We start from the raw sequence: 12,895 nt of genomic DNA, 5'->3' as shown, positions 1-12,895 counted from the left end.
GTAGGAACAATCGGGCCCTATTCGATGGCTGCCTTGTCTTTTACTCTATGCAAAAGACAAGGCAGCAACAAAAACACCACGAGAATCCCGTATTGAGGCTTTGTTCTGACCGCTCATTCGGTGTCGCGTTTCTTTCAAGCAATTCTCCCGGTTAGCCCACACTCGGCTCGCTCCCATAGCCGTGTTAAAGTCTACTTCGCATTCACTCTCTTTTCTCAGCAGACTCTTGGGATTTTATCTATAAAATGAATTCCTTCACTCAAACTATGTGAAAACTGCTTTGCCCTTAATATTTACCATGTCTAGAAAGATTTAAACAAAAAAAACAACGTTGTACTTTGCAGTAAAAGAAAGAGCAAATCTAAAGTTTCAGGAATCCGAGAATAAGCTTACTTTCATGAGTTCTTCACGATTTCGGATTTTGCTATAAAATGAATTCCTTCACTCAAACTAAATTAAAACTGCTAAACCGCTAATCTGTTATATGTAAGGCAGATGTCAAATTCACCGAAATAGGATCAAAGGGTATTCGGCCAATCGAGCTGTAGCAGCTTCGGTAAAAGAGTATAAGTTGAAGAGTTTGTGAATAAAGGTGTGCGCACACATAGTGTGCTGTACGAAAATAGGCAGGGAGCAATGCCGGCTGGGGTATATGTTCTTGTATGTTGTCTGACTGTTTGATTTGAATGTGTTGTGTAAGTGTCCTGTTGAATGTTACATGTTTGGGCTTTGACACGCTTCACTGTGGTTGTTAACTGTGTGGTGTGTCCTGAAATGTTATATGTTTGGGCTGTGTGACATGCTTAATGCTTGTCAGTAGCTACCCACTTATTCATATATAGCAACTGACAACATAAGAAGTCCGGACATACTTTGATAGTAGTTGTAGAAGTATCCTTATTGATAATAGATCACTAATTCATAGTGATAGAACAGTAGATGATGTCTCACGAAAATAAAATGGGTGTATGATTGCTGACGGCAGAGCAATACTGCCAAACTTATGAGTTCTTGTGGCAAACTTGATTCAGTGTCTTGACGTGTATACGCTGTTTCGCTGACTTGATTGTCACAAGAAACAAAGTGTGTTTGATAAGATCCGACCATTTTATTACGGGAGGATCAGTATGTATGGATTCTGATGTGACTGATAAACCCATTCGTATCTTAAGCATAATCTAATACGTGAGACAACGCCCTGGCACACGATAAAAAAAAAAAAAGAGAGAGAGCGTTTTTGTGTCCCCACAGTCCATAATGTAGAAAAGAGAGAAAAAAGCCTTTCTGATTTGGTGTGTGTGCTCATAGTGCAGAGTGTAGAGAAAAGAAAGCCGTTTTGGTGTCACGGGTGTTGTGACTTACACACACACATTTCTAAATTGAGAAAGGAAATTATTTTAGAGGAAGCACTAGAGTTTAGATCCCACATTTGTTGATAGGCATTCATTTATTTCTTCACTTCTGATGAAGTTTCAACAATAAACAACAAACTTTGTATTATGAGAAAGAACCAGACTCATTCTTCAGGAATCCGAAAATAAGCTCTATTTTATGAGTTATGCACGAATTCGGATTCTCCTATAAAACGAATTCATTACCTCAAACCAAGTTAAGACTGCTTTGTGAGAAAGATGAGAAAGAACTTCTTCAGCAATAAGCATCTCTCGACATATGACGAAATACAGATTTTGCTATAAAATGAATTCCTTCTATCAGCCTGACTTAAAACTGTTTGTCCTCCTTATTTATCCACTTCAAATCAAGTTTCAACAATTAAAAAAAAATTGTAGTTTGAGAAAGAACAACTTAATCTTCAGCAATCAGTATAAAAAGAGGTGCAAATGCAAACCATACATACCTAAAAGGTGGAGCGGAAGTATTCAGCTGCAAGTAGGTGTGAATGTTCGACCATAATTTGTAAAAAGCGGGTAAGAAAAGGTTCGAATGCCCGACTATATATTAACAAAAGCGGGAGGAGAGGTCTTCGGATGAGAGTGGGTGAGAATTTCCAACCATAATCTATAAAATACGGTGAAAAAAAATATGTGAATGCCTCATAGAACACTAAAAGCGGAAGTGTTCGGCTGCAAGAAGGTGTGAATGTCCGACTATATTTGGTGAAAAGCAGGTGAAGCAAGGTCTGAATGCCCAACCTTACATCATCAAAAGCGAGATCAGAGGTGTTTGGCTGCAAGAAGGCCATAGTTTGCCAAAAGCGGGTAAGGTGCGAATGACCGACTAAATATCAACAAAAGTGGGGGCGGAGGTCTTCGGATGCAAGTGGGTGTGAATATCCCACCATACAAGTATGGTGGAGAGGAAGCTGTGAATGGCCGACCATAGTAAAAGGCGGGTGAGAGAAGGTGCGAAAGTCAAACCATACATAATCAAAACAGGGAGCGGAGGTGTTCTGCTGTAAGAAGGTGTGAATGTCCAACTATAGTTGGTAAAAAGCGGGTAAGAAAAGGTTAAAATACCCGACTGTACACAATCAATAGCGGGAGCGGAGTTTTTCGGCTACTAAAAAGTGTGAAAGTCCGACCATGGTTTGTAAAAAGCGGGTAAGAAAAGATGCGAATGCCCGACAATGTATGATCAAAAGAGGGAGTGGAGGTTTTCGGCTGCAAGAAGGTCTGAATGTCAAACCATAATTTGTAAAAACCGGGGAAGAAAAGGCTCGAAAGCCCGACTATACACCATCAAAAGCGGGAGCGGAGGTGTTCAGCTGCAAGACGGTCTGAATGTCCATCAATAATTGCTAGAAAACATGAAAGAAAATTTTCGAATATCAAACTGCACATGATCTTAAGCGGGAGAGGAGGTGTTCAGCTGCAAGAAGGTGTGAATGTCTACCCATAATTACTGAAAAATGGGTAAGAAAAGGTGCGAATGCCTAACCATAAATCATCAAAAGAGGGAGCGGAGGTGTTCCGCTGTAAGACGGTGTGAATGTCCGACCATAGATGGTAAAAAGCGGGTAAGAAAAGGTTAAATTACCCGACTGTACACAATCAAAAGAGGGAGCGGAGTTGGTCAGCTAAGAGAAGGTGTGAAAGTCCGACCTTGGTTTGTAAAAAGCGGGTAAGAAAAGGTTCGTATGCCCGAATATACACCATCAAAAGCGTAAGCGGAGGTGTTCGGCTGCAAGATATTGTGAACGTCCGACCAAAGTTTGTAAAAAGCAGTTAAGAAAAGGTTCGAATATCTAACCAAACATAATCAAAAGCGGGAGCAGAGCTGTTCGACTGGAAGTAGGTGTGAATGTCAGATCAAAATTTGCAAAAAGCTGATGAGAAAGGGTGAGAATGCCCGACTATACACCATCAAATGCGGTAGCGGAGTTGTTCGGCTGTGAGTAGGTGTGAATCTCCAAACATAATTGCTGAAAAATGTGTTAGAAAAGGTAAAAATGCCGGTCCATACATAATCAAAATCGGGAGAGGTGGTGTTCAGCTGCAAGAAGGTCTAAATGTCCATCAATAATTGCTAGAAAACATGAAAGAAAATTTTCGAAAATCAATCCACACATGATCATAAGTGAGAGAGAAGGTGTTCAGCTGCAAGAAGGTGTGAATGTCCACCCATAATACCTGAAAAATGGGTAAAAAAAAGGTGCGAATGCCCAACCATACATCATCAAAAGCAGGAGTGCATGTGTTCGGCTACAAGAAGGTGTGAACGTCCAACCAAAGTTTGTAAAAAGCAGTTAAGAAAAGGTTCGAATATCCAACCATACATAATCAAAAGCGGGAGCAGAGCTGTTCGACTGCAAGTAGGTGTGAATGTCAGATCATAATTTGCAAAAAGCTGATGAGATAGGGTGAGAATGCCCGACTATACACCATCAAATGCGGTAGCGGAGTTGTTCGGCTGTGAGTAGGTGTGAATCTCCAACCATAATTGCTGAAAAATGTGTTAGAAAAGGTAAAAGTGCCAGTCCATACATAATCAAAATCGGGAGAGGTGGTGTTCAGCTGCAAGAAGGTCTAAATGTCCATCAATAATTGCTAGAAAACATGAAAGAAAATTTTCGAAAATCAAACCACACATGATCATAAGTGGGAGAGGAGGTGTTCAGCTGCAAGAAGGTGTGAATGTCCACCCATAATACCTGAAAAATGGGTAAAAAAAAGGTGCGAATGCCCAACCATACATCATCAAAAGCAGGAGTGCATGTGTTCGGCTACAAGAAGGTGTGAACGTCCAACCAAAGTTTGTAGAAAGTAGTTAAGAAAAGGTTCGAATATCCAACCAAACATAATCAAAAGCGGGAGCAGAGCTGTTCGACTGCAAGTAGGTGTGAATGTCAGATCATAATTTGCAAAAAGCTGATGAGAAAGGGTGAGAATGCCCGACTATACACCATCAAATGCGGGAGCGGAGTTGTTCGGCTGTGAGTAGGTGTGAATCTCCGACCATAATTGCTGAAAAATGTGTTAGAAAAGGTAAGAATGCCGGTCCATACATCATCAAAAGCGAGAGAGGTTGTGTTCGGCTGCAAGTAGGTGTGAATGTCCAGCCATAATTACTCACAAACGGGTAAGAAAAGGTAGTATTGCCAGACCATATATGATCAAAACAGGGAGCGGAGGTGGTTCAGCTGCAAGAAGGTTTGAATGTCCGACTAAAGTTCAAATATATTAACAAAAGCGGGAGGAGAGGTCTTCGGATGAGAGTGGTTGAAAATTTCCAACCATAATGTATAAAATGCGGTGAAAAAAAGGTGTGACAGAACACTAAAAGGTGGAGCGGAAGTGTTCGGCTGCAAGAAGGTGTGAATGTCCGACTATATTTGGTGAAAAGCAGGTGAAGCAAGGTCTGAATGCCCAACCTTACATCATCAAAAGCAAGATCAGAGTTGTTTGGCTGCAAGAAGGCCATAGTTTGCCAAATGCGGGTAAGGTGCGAATGTCCGACTAAATATCAACAAAATTTGGGGCGGAGGTCTTCGGATGCAAGTGGGTGTGAATGTCCGACGATATTTGGTGAAAAGCAGGTGAAGCAAGGTCTGAATGCCCAACCTTACATCATCAAAAGCGAGATCAGAGGTGTTTGGCTGCAAGAAGGCCATAGTTTGCCAAAAGCGGGTAAGGTGCGAATGACCGACTAAATATCAACAAAAGTGGGGGCGGAAGTCTTCGGATGCAGGTGGGTGTGAATATCCCACCATACAAGTATGATGGAGAGGAAGCTGTGAATGGCCGACCATAGTAAAAGGCGGGTGAGAGAAGGTGCGAATGTCAAACCATACATAATCAAAACAGGGAGCGGAGGTGTTCTGCTGTAAGAAGGTGTGAATGTCCGACCATGGTTTGTAAAAAGCGGGTAAGAAAAGGTGCGAATGCCCGACAATGTATGATCAAAAGAGAGAGCGGAGGTGTTCGGCTGCAAGAAGGTCTGAATGTCCAACCATAATTTGTAAAAACCGGGGAAGAAAAGGCTCGAAAGCCCGACTATACACCATCAAAAGTGGGAGCGGAGGTGTTCAGCTGCAAGACGGTCTGAATGTCCATCAATAATTGCTAGAAAACATGAAAGAAAATTTTCGAATATCAAACTGCACATGATCATAAGTGGGAGAGGAGGTGTTCAGCTGCAAGAAGGTGTGAATGTCTACCCATAATTACTGAAAAAATGGGTAAGAAAAGGTGCGAATGCCTAACCATACATCATCAAAAGAGGGAGCGGAGGTGTTCCGCTGTAAGACGGTGTGAATGTCCGACCATAGATGGTAAAAAGCGGGTAAGAAAAGGTTAAATTACCCGACTGTACACAATCAAAAGAGGGAGCGGAGTTGTTCAGCTAAGAGAAGGTGTGAAAGTCCGACCTTGGTTTGTAAAAAGCGGGTAAGAAAAGGTTCGTATGCCCGAATATACACCATCAAAAGCGTAAGCGGAGGTGTTCGGCTGCAAGATATTGTGAACGTCCGACCAAAGTTTGTAAAAAGCAGTTAAGAAAAGGTTTGAATATCTAACCAAACATAAGAATGAGTCTTTTCCGCTTTAGAATGCCCGACTATAGACCATCAAATGCGGGAGCGGAGGTGTTCGGCTCTGAGTAGGTGTGAATGTCCGACCATAATTGCTGAAGAATGTGTTAGAAAAGGTAAGAATGCTGGACCATACATCATCAAAAGCGGTAGAGGTGGTGTTCGGCTGCAAAAAGGTGTGATTGTTCGACTAAAGTTTGTAAAAAGTGGGTAAGACAAGGTGCGAATGCCTGACAATGTATGATCAAAAGCGGGAGCGGAGGTGTTCAGCTGCAAGAAGGTCTACATGTCCATCAATAATTGCTAGAAAACATGAAAGAAACTTTTCGAAAATCAAACCGCACATGATCATAAGTGGGTTAGGAGGTGTTCAGCTGCAAGGTGTGAATGTCCACCCATAATTCCTGAAAAATGGGCAAAAAAAAGGTGTGAATGCCCAACCATACATCATCAAAAGCAGGAGTGGAAGTGTTCGGCTACAAGAAGGTGTGAACGTCCAACCAAAATATGTAAAAAGAAGTTAAGAAAAGGTTCGAATATCCAACCAAACATAATCAAAAGCGGGAGCAGAGCTGTTCGACTGCAAGTAGGTGTGAATGTCAGATCATAATTTGCAAAAAGCTGATGAGAAAGTGTGAGAATGCCCGACTATACATCATCAAATGCGGGAGCGGAGTTGTTCGGCTGTGAGTAGGTGTGAATCTCCGACCATAATTGCTGAAAAATGTGTTAGAAAAGGTAAAAATGCCGGTCCGTACATCATCAAAATCGGGAGAGGTTGTGTTCGGCTGCAAGTAGGTGTGAATGTCCAGCCATAATTACTCACAGAAGAAAAGGTAGTATTGCCAGACCATATATGATCAAAACAGGGAGCGGAGGTGGTTCAGCTGCAAGAAGGTTTGAATGTCAAACTAAAGTTCAAATATATTAACAAAAGCGGGAGGAGAGGTCTTCGGATGAAAGTGGTTGAAAATTTCCAACCATAATGTATAAAATGCGGTGAAAAAAAAGGTGTGATAGAACACTAAAAGGTGGAGCGGAAGTGTTCGGCTGCAAGAAGGTGTGAATGTCCGACTATATTTGGTGAAAAGCAGGTGAAGCAAGGTCTGAATGCCCAACCTTACATCATCAAAAGCAAGATCAGAGTTGTTTGGCTGCAAGAAGGCCATAGTTTGCCAAATGCGGGTAAGGTGCGAATGTCCGACTAAATATCAACAAAATTTGGGGCGGAGGTTTTCGGATGCAAGTGGGTGTGAATATCCCACCATACAAGTATGGTGGAGAGGAAGCTGTGAATAGCCGACCATAGTTTGGAAAAAGCGGGTAAGAAAAGGTTTGAATGCCCGAACATACACCATCAAAAGAGGGAGCGGAGGTGTTCCGCTGTACGAAGGTGTGAATGTCCGACCATACTTGGTAAAAAGCGGGTAAGAAAAGGTTAAAATTCCCGACTGTACACAATCAATAGCGGGAGCGGATGTGTTCGGCTACAAGAAGGTGTGACAGTCCGACCATGGTTTGTAAAAAGCGGGTAAGAAAAGGTGCGAATGTCCGACAATGTATGACCAAAAGAGAGAGTTGAGGTTTTTGGATACACGAAGGTTTGAATGTCCTACCATAGTTTGTAAATAGCGGGTAAGAAAAGGTTTGAATGCCCGACTATACACCATAAAAAGCGGGAGCGGAGGTGTTCCGCTGTAAGACGGTGTGAATGTCCGACCATAGTTGGTAAAAAGCGGGTAAGAAAAGGTTAAAATACCCGACTGTACACAATCAATAGCGGGAGCGGAGTTGTTCGGCTACAAGAAGGTGTGAAAGTCCGACCATGGTTTGTAAAAAGCAGTTAAGAAAAGGTTCGAATATTCAACCAAACATAATATAAAGCGGGAGCAGAGCTGTTCGACTGCAAGTAGGTGTGAATGTCCAGCCATAATTACTCACAAACGGGGGAAGAAAAGGTAGTATTGCCAGACCATACATGATCAAAACAGGGAGCGGAGGTTCAGCTGCAAGGTGTGAATGTCTGACTATAGTTTGTAAAAAGCGGGTAAGACAAGGTGCGAATGCCCAACAATGTATGATCAAAAGAGAGAGCGGAGGTGTTCGGCTGCAAGGTCTGAATGTCCAACCATAATTTGTAAAAACCGGGTAAGAAAAGGCTCGAAAGCCCGACTATACATCATCAAAAGCGGGAGCGGAGGTGTTCAGCTGCAAGAAGGTGTGAATGTTCGACTAAAGTTTGTAAAAAGCTGGTAAGACAAGGAGCGATGTCCCGACATTGTATGATCAAAAGCGGGAGCGGAGGTGTCCAGCTGTGAGTAGGTGTGAATGTCCGACCATAATTGCTGAAAAATGTGTTAGAAAAGGTAAGAATACTGGACCATACATCATCAAAAGCGGGAGAGGTGGTGTTCGGCTGCAAGAAGGTGTGAAAGTCCAACAATGGTTTGTAAAAAGCTGGTAAAAAAAGGTTCGAATGCCCGAATATACATCATCAAAAGCGGAAGCGGAGGTGTTCGGATGCAAGAAGGTGTGAACGTCCGACCAAAGTTTGTAAAAAGCAGTGAAAAGCGAGAAAAAGCATTTCGTGAGTTCTGCATGATTTGGGATTTTGCTTATAAAATGCATTACTTCACTCAAACTATGTTAAAACTGATTTGTCCTTCATATTTACCATGTCTAGAAATATTTAAACAAAAAAACAACGTTGTACTTTGCAGTAAAAGAAAGAGCAAATCTTAAGTTTCAGGAATCCGAGTATAAGCCTGCTTTCATGAGTTCTGCACGATTTCGGATTTTGCTATAAAATGAATTGCTTTGCTCAAACCAAGTTAAAACTGCTTTGTCCTTCCATATTCATCAATGTCTAGATCGACTTCAACAAAGAAAAACATTGGACTTTGCAGTAGAAGAAGTTGAAATCCATCTACACATTGATAAATATGAAGGACAAAGCAGTTCCCACTTGCCCATAAGAAAATAAGCTTATTCTCGGATTCCTGATCCTTCAGTGTTGCTCTTTATTCTACTGCAAAATACAATGTTGTTCTTTGTTGAAGTCGATCTAGACATTGATAAATATGAAGGAAAAAGCAGTTTTAACTTGGTTTGAGTGAATTAATTCATTTTATACATAAAATCCGAAATGGTGCAGAACTCATGAAAATAAGCTTATTCTCGGATTCCTAAAACTTTTGATTGGCTCTTTCTTTTACTGCAAAGTACAACGTTGTTTTTTTGTTTAAATCTATCGAGACATTGTTAAATATGAAGGTAGAAGCCGTTTTAACATAGTTTGAGTGAAGGAATTGATTTTATAGATAAAATCCCAAATCATGCAGAACTCCTCAAAAGGGGCGTATGGCTTAATCACAAGTGTGGTTCTTTCTCATTCAGGGTAGTATGAGGAAGTTTATGCTTGAAATATATGTAGAAATGGGTACATATGAAGGACAAAGCAGTGTTAACTTAGTTTGAGTGAAGGAATTCATTTTAAACATAAAATCCCAAATCATGCAGAACGTATGAAAAGAAGCTTATTCTCGGATTCCTGATCCTTCAGTTTTGCTCTTTCTTCTACTGCAAAATACAATGTTGTTCTTTGTTGAAGTCGATCTAGACATTGGTAAATATGAAGGAAAAAGCAGTTTTAACTTGGTTTGGGTGAATGAATTCATTTTATACATAAAATCCGAAATCGTGCAGAACTCATGAAAATAAGCTTATTCTCGGATTCCTAAAACTTTTGATTTGCTCTTTCTTTTATTGCAAAGTACAACGTTGTTTTTTTGTTTAAATCTATCGAGACATTGATAAATATGAAGGTAAAAGCCGTTTTAACATAGTTTGAGTGAAGGAATTAATTTTATAGATAAAATCCCAAATCATGCAGAACTCCTCAAAAGGGAGGTATGGCTTAATCACAAGTGTGGCTCTTTCTCATTCAGGGTAATATGAGGAAGTTTATGCTTGAAATATATGTAGAAATGGGTACATATGAAGAACAAAGCAGTGTTAACTTAGTTTGCGTGAAGAAATTCATTTTATACATAAAATCCGAAATCGTGCAGAACTCATGAAAATAAGCTTATTCTCGGATTCCTAAAACTTTTGATTTGCACTTTCTTTTACTGCAAAGTACAACGTTGTTTTTTGTTGAAATCTATCTAGACATTGATAAATACCAGCCGAAACTCTGCTGCCGCTTTTGATAATTTATGGTTGGGCATTCTTACCTTTTCTTACCCGCTTTTTACAAATTATGATCTTACATTCACACCTACTTGCAGTCGAACACCTTCTCATCCACTTATGATCATGTGCGGTTGGGCTTTCGCACCTTTTCTTACCCATTTTTCAGTAATTATGGGTGGACATTCAGACCTTCTTGCAGCCGAAAACCTCCGCTCCTCTTTTGATCATACATTGTCGGGCATTCACACCTTGTCTTACCTGCTTTTTACAAACTTTAGTCGGACATTCAAACCTTCTTGCAGCTGAACCACCTCCGCTCCCTGTTTTGATCATATATGGTCTGGCAATAGTACCTTTTCTTACCCGTTTGTGAGTAATTATGGCTGGACATTCACACCTTCTTGCAGCCGAACACAACCTCTCCCGCTTTTGATGATATATGGTCCGGCATTCTTACCTTTTCTAACACATTTTTCAGCAATTATGGTCGGACATTCACACCTACTCACAGACGAACACCTCCGCTCCCACATTTGATAGTGTATAGTTGGGCATTCTCACCCTTTCTCATCAGCTTTTTTTCAAATTATGATCTGATATTCACACCTACTTGCAGTCGAACAGCTCTGCTCCCGCTTTTGATTATGTTTGGTTGGATATTCGAACCTTTTCTTAACTGCTTTTTACAAACTTTGGTTGGACGTTCACACCTTCTTGTAGCCGAACACATGCACTCCTTCTTTTGATGATGTATGGTTGGGCATTCACACCTTTTTTTTACCCATTTTTCAGGTATTATGGGTGGACATTCACACCTTCTTGCAGCTGAACACCTCCTCTCCCACTTATGATCATGTGTGGTTTGATTTTCGAAAATTTTCTTTCATGTTTTCTAGCAATTATTGATGGACATTTAGACCTTCTTGCAGCTGAACACCTCCGCTCCCGCTTTTGATCATACATTGTCAGGCATTCGCACCTTGTCTTACCCACTTTTTACAAACTTTAGTCGAACAGTCACACCTACTTGCAGCCGAACACAACCTCTCTCGCTTTTGATGATGTATGGACCGGCATTCTTACCTTTTCTAACACATTTTTCAGCAATTATGGTCGGAGATTCACACCTACTCACAGCCGAACAACTCCGCTCCCGCATTTGATGGTGTATAGTCGGGCATTCTCACCCTTTCTCATCAGCTTTTTGCAAATTATGATCTGAAATTCACACCTACTTGCAGTCGAACAGCTCTGCTCCCGCTTTTGATTATGTTTGGTTAGATATTCGAACCTTTTCTTAACTGCTTTTTACAAACTTTGGTCGGACGTTCACAATATCTTGCAGCCGAACACCTCCGCTTCCGCTTTTGATGGTGTATATTCGGGCATACGAACCTTTTCTTACCCGCTTTTTACAAACCAAGGTCGGACTTTCACACCTTCTCTTAGCTGAACAACTCCGCTCCCTCTTTTGATTGTGTACAGTCGGGTAATTTAACCTTTTCTTACCCGCTTTTTACCATCTATGGTCGGACATTCACACCGTCTTACAGCGGAACACCTCCGCTCCCTCTTTTGATGATGTATGGTTAGGCATTCGCACCTTTTCTTACCCATTTTTCAGTAATTATGGGTAGACATTCACACCTTCTTGCAGCTGAACACCTCCTCTCCCGCTTATGATCATGTGCAGTTTGATATTCGAAAATTTTCTTTCATGTTTTCTAGCAATTATTGATGGACATTCAGACCGTCTTGCAGCTGAACACCTCCGCTCCCACTTTTGATGGTGTATAGTCGGGCTTTCGAGCCTTTTCTTCCCCGGTTTTTACAAATTATGGTTGGACATTCAGACCTTCTTGCAGCCAAAAACCTCCACTCCCTCTTTTGATCATACATTGTCGGGCATTCGCACCTTTTCTTACCCGCTTTTTACAAACCATGGTCGGACTTTCACACCTTTTAGTAGCCGAACAACTCCGCTCCCGCTATTGATTGTGTACAGTCGGGTATTTTAACCTTTTCTTACCCGCTTTTTACCAACTATGGTTGGACATTCACACCTTCTTACAGCAGAACACCTCCGCTCCCTGTTTTGATTATGTATGGTTTGACATTCGCACCTTCTCTCACCCGCCTTTTACTATGGTCGGCCATTCACAGCTTCCTCTCCACCATACTTGTATGGTGGGATATTCACACCCACTTGCATCCGAAGACCTCCGCCCCCACTTTTGTTGATATTTAGTCGGTCATTCGCACCTTACCCGCTTTTGGCAAACTATGGCCTTCTTGCAGCCAAACACCTCTGATCTTGCTTTTGATGATGTAAGGTTGGGCATTAAGACCTTGCTTCACCTGCTTTTCACCAAATATAGTCGGACATTCACACCCACTTGCATCCGAAGACCTCCGCCCCAAATTTTGTTGATATTTAGTCGGACATTCGCACCTTACCCGCTTTTGGCAAACTATGGCCTTCTTGCAGCCAAACACCTCTGATCTCGCTTTTGATGATGTAAGGTTGGGCATTCAGACCTTGCTTCACCTGCTTTTCACCAAATATAGTCGGACATTCACACCTTCTTGCAGCCGAACACTTCCGCTCCACCTTTTAGTGTTCTATCACACCTTTTTTTCACCGCATTTTATACATTATGGTTGGAAATTTTCAACCACTCTCATCCGAAGACCTCTCCTCCCGCTTTTGTT

Source organism: Leuresthes tenuis, unplaced genomic scaffold, assembly GCF_036924035.1.
Source record: "Leuresthes tenuis unplaced genomic scaffold, fLeuTen1.0.hap1 SCAF_99, whole genome shotgun sequence".
Classification (NCBI taxonomy): domain Eukaryota; kingdom Metazoa; phylum Chordata; class Actinopteri; order Atheriniformes; family Atherinopsidae; genus Leuresthes; species Leuresthes tenuis.
This window is presented reverse-complemented; position numbering follows the sequence as displayed.